This window comes from Crocuta crocuta, unplaced genomic scaffold (genome assembly GCF_008692635.1).
Source record: "Crocuta crocuta isolate KB4526 unplaced genomic scaffold, BGI_CrCroc_1.0 scaffold26, whole genome shotgun sequence".
Classification (NCBI taxonomy): domain Eukaryota; kingdom Metazoa; phylum Chordata; class Mammalia; order Carnivora; family Hyaenidae; genus Crocuta; species Crocuta crocuta.
The window spans coordinates 15,552,858-15,571,564 of NW_027532249.1; the positions used below are offsets into that span (position 1 = coordinate 15,552,858).

The 18,707-nt window shown below is 42.8% G+C and overlaps 1 long non-coding RNA gene across 1 annotated transcript in view; it reads left to right on the plus strand.

Moving 5' to 3' along the window:
- The window catches only part of LOC144243156 (uncharacterized), a 46,903-nt gene extending 34,118 nt beyond the window's left edge, over positions 1-12,785 (plus strand). The window contains exon 5 of the long non-coding RNA XR_013338551.1: positions 11,999-12,785. This is a non-coding gene — a long non-coding RNA (uncharacterized LOC144243156). The remainder of the gene's footprint in view (positions 1-11,998) is intronic.
- Positions 12,786-18,707: the final 5,922 nt, after the last annotated feature.

Here is an 18,707-nt window from a genome sequence, read left to right on the forward strand (position 1 = left end):
AACCTCTGGTGCTCCCCACGGGGACTGTCACGGTGAGGCCTGGTTCATCTGCACCCTGTGGGAAGGGGACGGCAGGATGGGAGCCTCGGTCAGCCTATAAGGTCCTTGCTCCTCAGCTCTGGAAGGGATTTGGTAATCCAAAAAGCAGAAAATGACCCACTGCGTTTCCAGTTCTGTTCTTCACCCCAGTCCTTTGCCTTCTCGCCAAAGACCCGGGAAGGACGGAACTCGGTGGGCAGGGCCTCTCCCTTCTAGAAATATGCCTAGTTACTTTTCAGAACCCTACTCAGGCTCAGCTTCTGCTTTGAAGCTGTCCCTGACCTCTCTCTAGAGTGACCAGCTTGTCCTGATGTGGCCAGGATTGCCCTTTTTAGGACTGAAAGTCCTGTCTTCCAGAAAACCACCCTCAGTTCCGGGCAAGCTGGGATGGTTGGGGGTCCTCCCCTACTACCCTCTTCCGTCTGAGGCTGCATATCTGTTATAGGGAACTTCACACCATGTACTCACTGAGTCTTCTCTGGGAGACTGTGGGCTCTATGGAGAAAGGGTTACAGCTGAGGCAGCTTTATCTCCCTTCATGCCTGGTCCTGGTAGGTGCCCCATAAATATTTGTTGAGCATCAATCACTGCTCAAGGCATAGATTCTGGATGAACAGCTCACTCCCAACTGCAGTCTCAGGAATGACTAGGCAGAAATTCTACCTAACAATCGACATTGTGGATCCCTTCATACCCCATGTCTCTGATGGGTTTGATTTATTCCTGACAAAGAAAACTGGGAAGCTCAAACTTTGCAATGATTATGATGGCTTTATAGTCCAGAATCCCTATTCATAGCAGATAAACTTTTCTTATTTAAGAACTATTGACTTTTCTCTACATGTTTATTGTAGATAACTGGGAAACATCAAGAAGAACATACAGTAACCCATGATTTCATCCTTGGAGAAAATCACTGTTATGTAGTGTATCTGCTTTACAAAACAAAAATTAAATCATAATTTTATAGCCTATTTCCTTATCTTCTAATACAAAGTGAACATTTTCCTGTGTATTGTAGACCATTCAGGCTGCCATAACAAAATACAATAGACTGGGGGGCTTAAACAACAAACATTTTTTTCTCATGGCACCAGAGGCTGGGAAGTTCAGGGTCAAAGTGCCAGCAGATTTGGGCCTGGTGAGGGTCCGCTTGCTGTTCTTCCACACTGTGTTCTCACATGACAGAATGGGCAAGAGAACTCTTGGGGTCTCTTTCAATAGGGGTACAGATCCCATCCTTCAGGCCCTGCCCTCATGACCTGACTACCTTCCCAAATCCCCATCTCCTAATGCCATCATGTTGGGGATGGGGCTTCCACATTACAAATTTTGGGGTAACCTGAACATTCAGTGTACAGCACCTCGTCAGTCACATTCTTCTATTCTGTAATTAAAAATAGATTTTAAGAATTTTTGTAAAAGATGAAAGAGGAGTCATCAGTTTTTATGTGTACATTTTTAGGATGCTGAGGAATTTCATCATAAAACATGTAAAGTTAACATTTGCTAATTAAAAATATCAAATGTATTCCAAAAGAGAAAGAAGAAATTCCACTCCCCAGGGATCATCATTGCTAACAGTTTGATGGCTGTCTTTTCAGACAGTTTCCTGTGTACAGGCACACATGCTCATGTATATGCAAACACGTTACTACAGGCTGAACATGCCCAACAGAAACATATTCAGAATGCTTTCTAAGACATTTGAAATTTTCATTTCTGAAGGGTTTGTTCATGCAATTTGCTATATTTTTTTTTCTGGTTGGGTTTCAATTTTTCGTATGGATTTATATGATCCTTTTAGCATATTTAGGGATATTAAATATTTTATTTAAAAATTTTAAATTTATTTTTACATATTAAATATTTTATGTTAAAATTAAAATATCTCTTCCAGAATTTAATTTCTTTTAGCCATTTTTTTTCTCTTCAGGACTTTACATTTTAATAGAGTCCAATATACCAATATTACCCTTTTAGTTTCTGCCTTTGACTCAAGGAAAGAAATGCCTTGGCCACCTCTAAACCATAAAATAAATCAATGGCTAAGTATAAATTCCCTTTTTATATTTTAATTTTTAATCCATCTGGAATTCATCTGGCATAAGGAATTACGCAGTAAGGATCCAAATTTACTTTTTCCCCCCAGAAGGCTAGCTAATTGTTCCAACATTTTTTTTTCCTTTAATAAGAAATGCCAGCTGTAGCGTTTATATGTGGTGTTCCCATTATTGTTATTCTCCAAATTATTCTACAATTGCAGCTTTGACTTTCCCCTTAAGCAGTGAAATTTAGAATGGTCTAATATCTGAAGAGTGGCCTTCATTTGTTGTTTCTTTCTATGATATTCATCAATTTATATCTGGTATTACTTTGTTGTAGTCAGTGAGTACAGTCTGAACCAGTCGAAATTTATTAAAGGTTTCTCTGTAATATAATATTGTTTTATTTTGGTAAATTTCCTGTTTTGTAAATGTTGACAAGAAGATATAATCTCTGTATGTATATACCTCTCTCTCTCTCTCTCTCACACACACATACACACACACACACCTGTAATTTCTGTCACTGTTAAGTGTATGGTTATGCTTTTTCAAAAGGGGAATTTGACCTTTGGAACTTGGTTTGTTGGCGTAGGAGGCCCTCTTGAACTTCAGATTAAGAAATCGCTTGATTTACTGGAGAGTTCCTGTTTTTCCTGTTTTATTGAGATATAATTGACATAGTGACACTGATTAAGGTGTACATTGTAATAACTTGACATATGTATATATTGTGAAATGATCACCACATATGTTTAGTTAACATCCGTCACGTCATATAGTTATAAAAGTTTTTTTCTTGTAATAAGAACTGTTAGAATCTATTCTCTTAGCCACTTTCAGGTGTAGCATACCTCAGTGTTAACTACAGTAATCACCATTATTATTATTTTTTTATAATTGTTTTTTAAGTTTATTTATTTATTTGTGTGTGTGTGTGTGTGAGAGAGAGAGAGAGAGAAAGAGAGAGAGAGAGAGAGAGAGACAGAGACAGAGACAGAGAGCGAGCGCACAAGCAGGAGAAGGGCAGAGATAGAGAAAGAAAGAGAGAATCCCAAGCAGGCTTTGCAATATTAGCACAGAGCTTGATGCTGGGCTCAAACTCATGAACCCTGAGTTCATGACCTAAGCCAAAATCAAGAGTTGGATAGTTACCCGACTGAACCACCCAGGCACCCCTCACCATTATTTTATCAGAGAATTTTGCACAAAGTCTTGGGAGCAAATTTTCAGATAAATATAACATGCTACTTCGCCTTTTTAAAAAATGAATTATTCTTTTCCTTTCAATCATGCTAACTTATTTTAGTTTTGATCTATCTCTTATGTACAGAAAAGAGTTAAGTTTACTGTTTTGATTCAAAATGAGAGGTATTTTTTTTCCCATTGATCGTTTTATCCTTTATGTATGGTTGTTCTGTTGGTTGTATTTATTCTTACTTAATTTGCATTGGTGGTGGAAGATATTACTTGTTCTCAGTCATTCATCCGTCCCTGTACTTGGCCATTATTCCCAGTGGGCGGAGTGTACTCTCCTTTCTGCCTCTTTGACTTTGGGCTTTGCCATGGGCTTGCTCTGACCAGTGTGGTGTGGATGGAAGTAACAGCAGCCAGTTTTGAGCAGGGATTTTAAGAAGCACCTTGAATTTGGCTGGTCCCTTGAGCTCTGTCCCCTTGCATAAGAAGCCCCAGAAAGTGTTAGCCTCTACATCTTGGGACATAGAATGAAAAGACTTAGGAAGCCCAACAGAACTGAGTTGTGCCCAGCAGCACTGCTCACCTGGGAACCTGCAAGCAAGAAATACATGCTTATCGTGACAGCCCACTGAAATTTGGGGGCGCTCAGTACTGCATTTCCCTTCCCTTTCCCCATCCATTCCTTAAAACTCTTTTCTTCCTTCCTTCCCTCCTATACACTCATCATCAAACAACCATTAGCAGGCTAGAATGAAGTAGACATTCCAAGCAGGGTTAAGGGCCTGTGTGCAAGGTGGGGACAGGGGCTGTGTGGGGCTAAGACATTAGCCATATAGAGGGGGATTGAGAGATATATTCAGGAGAATGAGAGTCAGGTATCTTACTATTGGAAAAGGAGAGCATATATATGGAAATGGAGACAGCTAGAATTAGGGTTGCCAGATTTAGCAAACAAAAATACAGGGTACCATTTGGAACATATTTATTTGCTTATCTTATTCAAATTGAACTAGACATCCTGTAGTTTTTCTGGAAATCCTATAACCAGAATAAACCCTGTAGTGTTGGATTGTAGTGTAGAGGAAACAGTATGAGCTAATGGATTTTAATATATAGATAAATATACAAATAAATACAGATGTGAATATGGGGTGTGTGTGTGTGTGTGTGTGTGTGTGTGTGTGTGTGTGTGATATATTCAGATATATATTTTCTAACTCTGTCCACTCAAAAGGCTTGGGGACAATGACATTCTAGTAAGCCATGAGCATACTTAGTGTCTAGATCTTGGTTTCCAAATATGCCCAGGAGTTCTGTTTTATGTTTGTTTGTTTGTTTGTTTTTACCAGTGCTACTGGGAGAAATGGCCTATTTCAGAGTGGGGGCAGGAAAAGAACAAGCTGGAAAGGGACAGAATGCTTTTTTGTGCCAGGCTGTAAGGACTTGCTCAGTGAATGTTGGGAAACACTGATGCTAGCTTGACATAACTCCCACTGGCCAACTTGGGGGTGGTTTAAGCATCAAAATAAATAAAACAGTAATTGATTATAAACCCCTGAATAAAATAGAAACTCTTAAGTTCACATGGACTAAACAAATAAATGAATAAATAAATTGGGAGAAGAGAAAGCTCTTTATGATAGGAAGAATGATGATATTAGAAATACCACAGTATGGCAGTTTTCATTACGATAATGCACACCAGAAATATCAACAGATGCTAAAGTTAGTGTATGAGAATGTACTGAGGAAGAAAAGTTTACATAATTCCAAAGTATCTGCCATAAAAATACTTACCAGTTACAAAAGGGAAGAAGTATCTTTGCAGGAGATACCTGGCAGATACCACCTTAATGAAGTCATCAAAGACGACACCACAAGTAAGAGCGCAAATGGATATTGTGTGCTGCCCAGCAGGGTACAGTAAAAAGAACACATTATCTGTAAAATTCCAGGCAAAATGCAAAACCTGGCTCTAATCATGAGGAAATATTGGGCAAATCCAAACTGAGAGACATTCTGTAAAATGATTGGCCTATAATCTTCAAAAATGTCCAGATCATGAAAGTTATGCACACATAGGAATTGTCCCAGATTAAAAGAAACTAGACACTCAGCATGACTGGGTAGAACATGTGGTCCTGGATTTGATTCTCTGCCACAAAGGACATTATTGGGACAATTGTGAAGCTTCAGTGCATGTTTGAGAGAAGGGCATGTAGGGATTCCCTATATTGTCCTTTCAACTTTTCTGTAACTTAGAAACTCATTAAAAGTACCTTTTTGAAAAAAGGAGACTAATTAAATACCTATTTAATTGTAGTTTTTCTACTTTTTTAGTTTCCTTGATTTTTGTTCTCTTTAATGATTTTAAAGGTGTATATACTCTTAAGTTGTTGCTTCTTTTATCAAATAATGTATTTAAACTTATATTTCTGAATTTACTATCTTTCTTAAAGCTATTTCTTCATTTTAAATAGTATGGATTGTTACTTTTTGTATACGTATAAAATATGTATATACATATATGGTTATATGTAGAATGTGCATATTATATGCATATATGTGTGTGTATGTAGTATATGCATTTATATTTGTATATATAAGTAATATATGTATATATAATGTTTGTATGTAATATGGGTATATATAATATTTGTATTTACATAAAAATATATATCACATGCTTATAAATATACATATTATATATACAAAGTTACACGTACACACATATGTATTATATGTGTAACTTTGTGCATGGTGAGTCTACCTCTTTTCCTTGCATATTCTAGACAGTGCTCCTCTACTTATTGCCATTCATGTTTCTCGAGGGAAGTTTGAGAGTTATCTAATTTCTTTCTTATGTCAATAACTTATTGCTTCTGCCTGGATGCTTATTGGATACTTTTTCATATATGAAATTCAACAACTTGCCAGATTTGGTTTCCTGTGAGTCTATTATTATTATTTTAGCTGGGATAGAGTGAGCCTTCTGAGCTCTATATACAAATCTTCTTTTATTTCACAAAGATTTTCTTCTATTGTGAATTTTGATATTGTCATTGCTTTTCTGTTGTTGTTGTTATTTCCTCCAGGCATAGAACTTATTTATATATTAGATCTCCATTATTGGTCTGCCACATAAACCATATTCCATCCAATAGCCTTTATCTTTTTTATTCTTTCTCCAACCATTCTAGGTGATTTTCACAAACCTGTGCTCTATGCTATCATCTGATTCTATAGATTTAATAGCGTCTTAGAATTCTATGCTATTATTTAATAGCGTCTTAGAATTCTATGCTATTATTTGTCTCAGACATATTCACTTAACTTTTCTAATTGCCTTTCCATCCAAGTTTATCTTGTTCCATCGTCTTTCATTCCATTTCTTTGATCACCCTGGGAATGCAAAGTAGTTGCTGTCTAAAAACTTCCATGACTTCGCGATTAAATCATCATCTAAACTGTTCTTTCTTCCTTACTTATTAGTTTCAGTCCCTCTTCTTTGTTGCTGTTTGAAGAGTTATTTCTCAGCTACCACGTTGGTTCTTTTTGAATGGGATGGTTCTCCCCTGAGTGGCTATTTATTTTACGTAGTTCTGTAGAGTTTCACTGTATTCTTTACCTAGTAATTGTTTGGATCCTCCCTGTCCACACTGATCTGGAGGCCTGATGATGGTCAGTGTTAACACATTCTGTTTAGCCGTTGAGGAGGGTGTAGATGAAATCAGGACATGAGAAGCTGCAGCTAGCAAACTAGTGTTTCTGATAATGAAATTGCGCCTTGGTGGGACGCCTGGGGGGCTCAGTCGGTTAAGCGTCCGACTTTGGCTCAGGTCATGATCTCACGGTTCATGGGTTCGAGCCCCGCATCAGGCTCTGTGCTGAACGCTGCTCAGAGCCTGGAGTCTGCTTCGGATTCTGTGTCTCCTTCTCTCTCAGCCTCTCTTCCACTGGTACTCTGTCTCTCAAAAATAAATAAATGTAAAAAATAAGAGTAAAATAATGAAATTGCCTTTTTATCCTCTTCTTTTTAACCTCAGTAAATTAAAAAAATTTTTCAAAATAGCTGGTGTCTAAGCAGGGCACAGAAGCCATCTGAGGATTGAAATCCAGGGAATTAAATATTGGCAGTTAGTTCCACAGGTGGTGAAAGAGCTCAGAAGGGAAACAGGACAGTGAGGCAATTCGGAGACTCACAACAGCAGGAGTACCCGCCCCCCAGGCTGGAGAGTCAGAGGCGGGAGGCAGTGTTCCTGGAGTCTGTGTCTAGCGTCACCTGCGAGAGCTGGCTGCTTGAAGACAGCGTCCAGTGGGAGCTGGGACAATGGAGAAGCACCGTCACTGCTGAGGTGTCTCCTGAGGCACAGAAGGAGGAGGTAAAATACCCTAAATTCTTCCTTCTCCTTGTAATCTCCCAGCAGTGCCTCCCATTGGCCAAATCCTGCCAGAACAAGCTGACACAGGGGCCAGCATGATGCAGCCAAGAGCTGTCAGCCACTTTATAGTAAAGACCAGAGCAGGGGCAGTAAAGATGTGAAGGCAGCAGGTCAGGACTGGCACAGGACTGGCACTTAGTTATTTGCTAAGTTATATCACAAACTAAATATCTACACCTCCCCCATACACATATAGTATGAGTCTGCTTTGCATATATTTTACAGCATGCTCAAGAATGCTACTTTTCTACATTTATTTATTTCTTAAAGTTTATTTTTATTTATTTAGAGAAAGAGAGCAAGCAGTGGAGGGGCAGAAAGACAGGGAGAGAGAGAATCCCTAGCAGGTTCCGCACGATCAGCACAGAGCCCACTGCAAGGCTCAAACTCACGAGCCATGAGATCATGACCTGAGCTATAGTCAAGAGTTGGATGCTTAACAGACTGATCCACTCAAGGGCCCCAGATACCTTTATTTTGTAATAGTCACCATTTGGGGTTCTCAAATAGTCCTAAAACTTTACAGTTTTTTTAGTGGACTCCTTTGAGTCATAAGTAGGACTGATTTTTATCTCATTGTGATTCCTGTGGCCAATCCGTGACCTTTCCTGCTCCTGGGAAGTCTTAGGTCAGCACAGCCTCGGAAGAAAGTGCACATTTGGTACCCCAGTTGTGTCTTGAGTCTACAGCAACCAGTTCAGTGCCCTCCAGGTCAAAGGAGTCCATGCTGCCTCGACCCTGATGGCCACATAGATTTAATACTTGCAGCTCTTTCATGCAAAGACCTGTTCTGCCTGCTTTTAATCCAGAAGTTCTGCTCTTGTAAAGCAGCCCATATTTCTCCTGGAGCATCTGATTCTATAGCAGTCTTGGGTTTTACCCTGGTGTTTTCTCCTGTTCACCTTAGTTCCTAGTACTTAGCCTAACACAGTTTCTAGAACAGTTCTGCAAATATATGTCACATATGCCGCCACTACTCCTTGCTTGGGATTCAAGGTTGACATCATTAATTAAGTTTAATTAATTAAGTTTAATGAACTAAACTAAGTTGATTAATTAAGATTAATTGATTATGTTCATTTTCTTTTTATGACTATGACCTAAATATTTCTTGAAATTCTGCTGGAAGGCTCTGCTGGTGGCATGTGGAAAGACAACACAGTTTCCATCCCAGGCTTTGTAGCAAAGTCCAAACTCCACATCAAGCTTCAGCAGATGATCCTTGGTTACAGGGCAATAAACCCAAGGTGTCCCTTCAAGTGTGAGCCACAGGTTGATGATACTTTTGCCATTTTTTTTTTCCTTCAGGGGAAATCTTACCGGGAAACACTGAATAGTAACAGTAACACAAACAACAGGAAATCAAGATTAAAGGGCAGAACATCTCTAGATAAAGAGTGGGGTTCAGAATTCCATTGGAGGATTTCTTAGATTGAGTTCCCTGGAAACGGACTCTGAGATGAAGGGTTGCATACTCTCCCCAGGATTCTCAGGGAGCACTTCTGAGAAACACATCTGTAAAGAAGTGAGGATAACAGGAACTGACAGAGGGAGAGGGTGGCCCTCTGAACCCTGTGCATCTGAGGCCTCTGCTGATTCTCCAGGGAGCTCTCCGGAGAATTTGGGTGGGACAGAACTCTTCAGCATTGTCCCAGATCAAAGTCGGGGCTAAGACTTTATATTCCTACATCAGCCAGTCATTGACTATAGGCTGCTCTCAGCAGGGGGGAGGGCAACCTTGGACAAGGCAGTTCCCGGTGGGATAGAATGTCACCTAGTCAGTGCAGGGTGGGTTTCTCCGGCCACATATTCTCTGCTGGGTCATCTGGCCACGCAACCCTGCTGATTACACCTGCATAACAATAGTAGTTTAAAAAGGGTATAAGGTGCAATAATAATTTGTTGTTTAGTTTGGAAGGCAGGTTCTCCAATGTGCCCAGTCTGCCTGATCCCTAAACATCCTTCTTTGAAAAAGGGGCTTCCTGAATCCTCTCAGAACTTCTCTTTGACATTTGGGGCTCCTGTCTCTTATGAAGATACTTCAAAGACACCTTCCACTTTCTACAAATTCAGTTGATTAACATGATATCCCTGGTGTTGTGGACCAATGTGATATTCTGTGAAAACCCCAGAATGTCCAAGACCCTTCAGACCATATGATGACAGAGGCCCTCAGGTGTTAACAGAGACTTAACAAGGCCCTGGGGGAGGAGGGTAACTGTTTACTACCAGCCATCCTGTGGGAATATCAACTTCTGATCCTTCTTTCCCATAGGGATGGAAAACAAGTTAGCCGGATTAATAGCTATGGGTATGCTGAAGATCGTGTTAAAGATCCTACAAGCGGTACAGTGACTGCAATAGAGACTTCTACTTAGTCATGTCTGTGGTGATGTGTGTGCTGAAGCAGCCCCATGCTGGCCCATGGGCACTGACTGTTATGTTTTCAGGAGCCTTATGTGCTGGTTGTTAAGCCTCTGGGGGCGAGGGGGACATTATACCATGGAACTTGGCCAAGTCTACAAGCCTCCCCCACACCCTGGAAAGCCAGTTGCCGAACACTGACCAGCACACCACTGGTGGTAGTCCACTGTCACCCACCATGATTAACACAGTTTTTATAAGGTCCAGAGTGGTGATTTAATGGAGAGATCATTGTGATCACCCTTCCTGAATACATTCCTGAATAGGCACCAAATTTTTGCCGTTCTCCTCTCAGGGAGGCAGTGGGGACATTTCAGAGGTTTGCACTGGGCTTTCTCCACTGCAGTAGCTCTTATCCCACAGATCAGGAATCTGATATAAGTGTTCTGTCATTTATCATGTATGCTCATTCTAGTTTAATATTTGGGTATAGGGAAATGATCACTGGGTGAATCTATGGACCCAGCGGATCCACAGTGAGCTACACCTGGGCTTATAACTGGATTCCATGTTCTCCAATTACAAAGGAAGTTACCATGACACTTCAAACTCTTGGGAATCAAAGTCAACTCAGATTCTGGATCCAACAATCTTTGTAAGATCCTACTATGCCTCTGTGAGTAAATGGCTATAGGTCGCCTTGGAGGAACAACTTGGGAGAATTGCTACTGAATACACTTGCTGTGGCATTCCAATGCCTTTTTTCATGGGGACCTGACTTCTCTTTTAGTTGTTCTAGAAACAAAAACTGGTTCTGGTACAGAAGCCTGGTGAGCAATCATGACCTTTTATTTGGGCAGCTGCCTACAGACTCTTGATGATTCATTCCTGATTTCCTCTAGTCAGATAATCTGTGCAATTCCCTTGCTGGCGGCCCCTAGGAGCACCATGTTCTATTTACCATATCCATAGCTCTCTGAGGTTCCTTGGCTGCTACTCTGACCTTGCTTTTATTGTGATCATTGCTTTGGATGGTGAGATGTTGCCACTAGACCTCGATTATTTCAAAATTCCTATTGTTTTCAATGAGTTCCGTTCTGTAATGGTGTTTCCTACTCTCAGCCTGTGCTGCAGAGGATAGCCACCATGAAACACATTCCTTCCCTCTTTGGTAAAAGGGTATCCTCTGGGACCTCCTATGGCATATTGCTGGCTGATGATACTAGACCTACCTAGTATATGCCCACCAGCACACCCACTTCTCTGAGCCTTGAGATGCCTTTCCGGGCCACTTGATATATCAGTTTTGGTATTTCTAATTCATTGGGCCATGGGTTATCACATTTTTGAAACTTCTAAGAGCCATTCCAGCATCTTAGCAGGGTCATTTGCCTAGATTTGTATATCATGGGAGAGTGGTCCCTGCTGATAAACTCGCCTTAATTCAACTTTATATTCCATATCCCCAACTCTTAGTATCCATTCCCATGCTTATCTTTCCTACACTTGCTGGATCATATTGGTCAGACCTTGCAGCTCTTTTGGTGTATAGTTCCCATTTTCCCTTAGTTGACCCAGAACATTTCAGTTAGGGGGGACTGAGATCTAACCTCATTATCTGTCTGGTTTCCAGGAAACGCAATGGGGACAAGCAATGTCTTTCAAGGCACAGCATCAACCAGGGTCCAGTCAGGAGATTGAAACCACACAAGTAATTTAAATAGAGAATATTTAATCTAAAGAATTATTAACTAGCAAAAGATATTCCACTACCAAAAGGAATAAAAGAGGACTCTAAGGAGTATAGAAATAGCATGTCTGGAAAGCAGCTACTCCTGCTGGGCTGAGGAAGCATGAATAAGGCAGGACCGAGAAGTTAGAAGAAATATGTCCTCTGTTCTCTTCCTCAAGGCCGTCTGGACCCAGACCTCCGTGGAGAGGGTATGTATGGCTACCACAGGAACACGGTGAAGAAGAGACTCGTGGAGAAGAGACTTACTAGGTGGCAGAGCTGGAGCTGGTCTGCAGGGACAGCCTTCTGGGGAAGGCTGGAGATTGCCAGCAAGGCAGATAGGAGGCTGGAGGTCATCCATGTGGGCTGGCGAGTGAGCACCACCAGGTTTCCTTCATGCCAGTCTCCTGGCAGCCAGGCCAAAGAACAACGGCACAATGGGACCAGAGAGAGAAGTCGCTTCCTGTGCCTAAGGCAGTGTCACTCCAGAGCCATCTATGGACCAAGGTACTTCACCAGCTGAGAAGGGAGAAATGGTCACCAGGTCTTGCTCCAGGCTCATCAAGTGTGACTGGTATCCTCTGAAAGCCTTGCTTAAGAGGTTGGCCCTGGGTTGGCATCTGGGAATGTGGATTCTGGGAGGCTTCCCACCATTCCTAGAACTGATAAGAGAGGCTCACGGTGCGTTAGACTCTTTGTACATATCGTTTATGTTGAACACCTGCTTTCCTTCTGGGGTTCTGGAATTTGGGTATGTGCCAGGCAGAGGGTGCTCAGATGACCAGACCCTGCCCCCCCCAAGAGTTCTGGGCACTGAGTCTCCAATGGGCTTCTTGGGTTGGTAACATTTTGCATGTGTTGTCACAACTTTCTGGTGGGGGAGCCAGGTGCATCCTGTGTGACCCCTGTGGGGGAGGGCGCTTGCGAGCGCACACCTGGTTTCCTCAGGACTTTACCCCATGCGCCTCGTCCCTTGCTGATTGTGCTTTACATCATTTTGCTGTAATAAACCGTAACTGAGTACAATGATATGCTAATCTTATGAGTCCTCCTAGCAAATCATCAAACATGGTGGGGAGGTGGCCTTGAGGGCTCTGATGCACTAGTGGAGACACCTGCTGCATTTGAGACCCCTGAGGGATCTCAGGCAAGTGGGGGTGCTATTTCCTTTTTTTGGAATTCTGTTTTTATGTTTATTTATTATTTTTGAGAGACAGAGCATGAGCAGGGGAGGGGCAGAGAGAGAGGCACAGAATCGGAATCAGGCTCTAGGCTCTGAGCTGTCAGCACAGAGCCCGATGTGGAGCTTGAACCCACACCCCGTGAGATCATGACCTGAGCCCAAAGTCAGGGGCTCAATGATTGAGCCACCCAGGTGCCCCTGGGGGTGCTATTTCTAACAAAGGGGTGTGGACCTTGTCTGTAGATCCAGGGAGCTAAGGGGGTCTGAGACAGAGCTGAAAATTCTCATCTGCATTAATAGAGATCCCCATCTCACGTCCCAGGGTCTGACACTTTCTCTATTAGGGCCCTGACCTTGGCAGAGGAAACCTTCCAGGAGGAGATGTTGACTTTCTCTGAAACTCTGCCACTCTTGTGATTAAGTTCCGAACCTGATCATTCTGTCAGCTTTCCCATGGGCAGCACTTCCTTAAATGAGGCTTAGAAGGCCCTCAACCTTCCGCGAGTTTGCTTGAATTGTCAAATAGTCATCCTGAGCTTGTCATGAACTTTCTTAAAAAAAATTAAAGCTCCTCAGTGAGGATGACTCAATTCCTTCTATTTAACATATGCCACAGATTTCTTGAGGGCCAGAGAAGCCACAATAGCCAGTGCACTCACTTCCACCTGTGAAAATGTTAGCAATTGGAGCCCTACAACCGCCAGGGCCTCTCTCCCCACCCCCACCCACCCACCATCGGGGGAGGGGCCTCATCCGCATCCACTGGTCCGATTCAGCTGTTCCATCTCCAATATCCTACCACTTAGTGCTGTGATGACTATGATTTAATTCTATGTGTATAAGAACACTTTTGGAGCTTCCCGTGTGATTGTACACAAAGGCTCTCCTTTACTCTGGAAACTCTCCTGCAGGCAGGCAGTGGACTTGCTGTTGGCTTCAGTCTCTGTGAGGGAACAAAGCCTCAGAAGAGTGACTCGCCCAAAATCAGGATCCTACTAAGAGGCAGAGTCAGAAAGAAAACCCAGATTGTTCGGAATCAAAGTCCTCTCTTTTCTATCATGCTGTGCTGACTTGCCAAAGAACAGGACATTTTAATTCCCGTGGTAGGTGAGCAAGTTTTTTGGTTTGCATTTCCTTATTCAAATTCTTATGATCACCTTAGTATTGATATGGCTTGTGGCAATCTCTATCAGATACTTCTGACTGGAAAGAATCAAGGGCATATGAGAGCAGAGCTTGTCAACTTTAATGTGCAAACAAGTCACTTGGGGATCTTAAATGTTAAGCTCCACACTCTGATTCAGGGAGTCTGTGTCTCTGACAAGCCTCCTGGTTGATGCTGATACTCTCGCTTCCCCACCACATAAAGCAGCTACCTCCTTAATAGTTCTTGAGGGATTCAAGTAAGAAAAATGTAGGAATATAGATGCATCTTCATTTTCAATTTGGTAAAACAGAAAACAGTTCCTCCTGTTAATTCAACCCGTAAATACGCTGCTGAAAAAAAGGTAACAAAAAAACATAAAGCTACTAATAAATCTAATAAAGCTAATCTAATAAAGTTAAATTATTAGAATTTCACCTGCCGTAAGATAAAAAAATGATGATTTCCAGCAGCTTCATTCAGATATTTGATTGGCAAAGCTCAGAAACAGTGAGTCAAAGAGGGGCTCCTGGGTGACTCTCTCGGTTGTGTCTGACTTCGGCTCAGGGCACAATCTTAGAGTTTGTGGGTTCGAGTCCTGTATCGGGCTCTGTGCTGACCACTCAGAGGCTGGAGCCTGCTTCAGATCTGTGTCTCCCTCTCTCCCTGCCTCTCCTATGCTCACACTCTGTCTCTCTCTCAAAAATAAATTAACATTAAAAACATAAAAACACACACACACACACAGAGTGAGTCACATGGGTACCTGTTGTATGCCAATATGCCTTTCCAGTTTTGCAATAACAAGTCAAAAGACACAACTAAATTTTGACCCACCCATGGAGACTAGAGTAAATGATTTGGGGGATCGTAGCTGTATTGGGTGATGTTTGCAAGATCCAGCCCTAAATTGGAAAATTTTCCAAGTAGACTTGAGGGAAGTCTCAGGTTATCTGTGAGAACCTTAGAAATCTCTCAAAATGACACCCTGCTGAATGTCCGTTCCCTCCAGGCTACCAACCGTTTTCTGGTTTCTGTGTTGCCAAGCTCGACTACATGCAGTCTAAGAGTTACTTATTCTCGCATCCTGTCCTTCTTCCTTGCAAGTGGCTGGCCATGGCGCTCCCGCCCCTACTGTCCCTTGGCTTTCCTTAGGCTGCAGGGTCAGGACAGGAGCGGGGCATGGCCACCCAGCTCATTCTCAGGGTCAAAGACTGGGGTAAAGGGTCACAAAAAATCTAAAGTGGTGACAATTCTGGAAACAGGGATTGATTTCTTATTCCTAGGACACCTGGGGGCCTTAGATCAGGCTCCACAAAGCCTCCCAATGACTTTTTCAGAAGAGAAAAACCTAACAATTAAATCAAGCCAATCCCCGCCACCTCTCATTCTTCATACCAAACCAAACTGCACAGCCAGCCTATTGTAGAGTCTTTTCCTTGACTGCCTTGGTCTTCAAATGACAAACTATTTCCACTCCAACTTTTGGGGGTATCGCCTCCCTCCCCTTTTTTTCCACTTAAATGGCACCAAGAAGGTGTGGACTAGAGGTACTTTTCCCTTTTCAGTATGGACTTTTCCCTTCAAGAAGCAATGCTTCAAGGCTGCCAATTGAATGTATTTATTTATTTGTCTACCCATCCATCCATTTATTTATTTATTTGTTGTATAAGGTAATAGCTTATGGTACTTACTCAGAGCCAGCTGTTTGCAGGATGCCGAGAGCAGGTGGTCTGGGAGGCCTCTGATGAATTGCAAAAGACACTCACCAGCTGCCGACACTGTGTGTAATGAGCAAACCTGCAAAAATCTTTATTTTCAATTGGATTGTACCTTTAAGTAAGCAAGGGAGACAGCCAGTATAACTACAGACCATGACCAACAACCCACATAAACAGTGTGCAAACACAAGTGATTAATGTACCAGTATTTCAAAACATCTAAAGCTAATGAGTCAGATTTACTAGGGTGCACAAAAGAGGGGGAGGGGGGGTGGGGAGGAGAGAACAACTTAATGGACTTTAATGGCCTTGAGCTGCAGCTGAAGAATGAATTCTTCTGTTTTCCGTCCACTGTGCCATTGAGCTGGTAAACAAATACCCTGCTGGCCCATGAAGGCCATTTTCTTCCTGGCCATTCGGGGGGGAGGGGCATTCTGGCTTTAGGATAGAATTAGGGGAGCAAGCTGGTGACCACTGCACCCTCCAGTGATCTCTGATGATATGCGGGGATAATGGGTTACAAAGACAGACATTAATAAGGTAAGATAAGAGGGGGAGGTTTATTAATTTTTCAAGTAAGTTAGGATGCCCCAGGGCATGGTAAAAGTGTAAAGAATCTGGTGAGCGATGAGGGGCTCGGCTGATTAATGCAAGTCAGCTGTCCTCCGAGGGCCATAGCAATAATGATGAGATTATGGAAGAACCTACTGAAGACAAATGAGATGCATGCAGAATAAAAACGAAGTGTCCTAGTTACTCTTTTGGAGTGCATGGTGGATTTTTATGAAGGAAGAACAGAGGTACGAATGACAGCCTCAGGAGGTGCCAGGACAGGGATGTGCTGGTTCTGGTCAAGTGCTTCGGACGCCAGGGCTTTCAGGAATTCTGGGCCAGCCTGGGAGAAGGGCTGATGGGGAAGTGTGTCCCAGAAACCCTTTCCGCATGGGTGGACAGAGCTGTCCCCAGGGCCGTGTCTATATTTACTGCCCTGCACAGTGCTATACTTCCATGCTACCATTTCCTCCAGGATGTGCCAGGGGCTGGGCTCCCTCCATTGTTCATACTGTCCCCAGTCGACTTCCTCTGTGCCACTGCTGACCGATGAACTTGGAGCTTGAGAAAGGGAAATTAGAATTGTTTTTCTTGTCCTATTCAAAATTGCTCCCTGGGTTTTATACTCTCTCTCTGTTTGCATTTGTCGTCTTGCTTGCATGCTTCTCTTTGCTCAGATGCCTTCCCCGGGCTGCCTCTTAAGTCTGTATCTTTCAATCCAGGCAAAGGGCGGGCAGGCAGTATCCCCACGTCCCTGCCCAATCCATGCCTTCTTCACCAACGTGTGGAAGATTGACGGGGTTGACCCTTGAGCTTCACAGTGCAGAATTATTTGCTAAAAAGACAGCTTCAGGTCCTAATCTCCAGCTGGTTAGGGTTAGGTCCCTGGAGCCTGCCTTTCCTACAAGCACTTCCTTCACAGGGAGTTCTGAGGCAAGTCACCCTCCGACGGTAGTCTGAGAGACACTGAAAGGTAGGAGATTAACTAAGAGTTGCTTCTGACGGAATCTTCTCAAAAGTGTCCAGAATTTCACTGTGGGTGATGTGCTCCTTAATGTTGGTTCTCTGGGACTTGAGCAGTTTAGGGTAAAATGTAGATCTCCTCCTTCCTCTCGTACACAGGGGTAACCCCTTAAGTCAGAGTGGAGATCACCTCAGTGCGAGTCTATTTACCAGGTTAGAGCAGGACAGAGTTGTAGGATCAAGTCTGAAGGGAAGAGACCAGGGAACAGAGAATCACCTAGAAAAGCACAGGGGCGCCTGGGTGGCTTAGTCGGTTAAGCGTCCGACTTTCGCTTAGGTCATGATCTTGCGGTTCATGGGTTTGAGCCCCGCGTCGGGCTCTGTGCTGACTGCCAGCTCCGAGCCTGGAGCCTGTTTCAGTCTGTGACTCCCTCTCTCTCTGACCCTCCCCTGCTCACGCTGTCTCTCTCTCTCTCTCTCCTAGAAATAAATAAAACATTAAAAAAAAAAAGAAAAAGAAAAGCAAGCACCATTGGTGGAGCTAGGAGGAGGGGGCGGGGGGTTGAAGCCAGGGGCTCTCGCCACTTATTTGTAGCAAAGCATTTCTTTTCAAATGAAATGTAAATGGAAGTCTTAATATAGAAAGCCAATTAAATGACAGTTTATTAACACACACTTGTTTTATTTCAAATCTCAGTAAATTACAAACATAAAAGCATTTGAATGAATGCACGCACTCGATATTGGGGAATTACAAACAACTGTTGCAGTGTTAGATCAGCTTTTTGGAATCAGATAAATACTTGCAATTTATAAGTTTGTTGACAGCTGGCTTTGCAATTTTGGGAGAGTTTATTCAAGCTGGTTTGGATTTTTACACATGGAGTAGCAGGAAATTTATATTTTCAAGCTGGATCACTGATGGTATTCAGCATGTGCTCAAATCCCTCTCACAGACAAGCCACAAGCCACTCAAAAACCAACCAGGATGGGGTGCCTGGCGGGGGGGCACAGTCAGTTGAGAATCAGACTCTTGATTTTGGCTCAGGTCATGATCCCAGGGTTGTGGGATTGAGCCCTCCATTGGGCTCCATGCTGAGTGTGGAGCCTGCTTGGATTCATTCCCCGCCCCCCCTTCCCCTCTCCTCCATTAGCGCACATGCCCTCTCTCTCTAAAATGAAAACAAAACGGAACAAAACTAAACAAAAAACCAACCAAACAAAAAACAACCAGGACTTTAAATGAAGAGCTAGAACCGTCTATGGCATAGGACAAGCTGGCTTACTGTCACACCATTGCAATTGCCCAGCAGAGAGGAGGACAC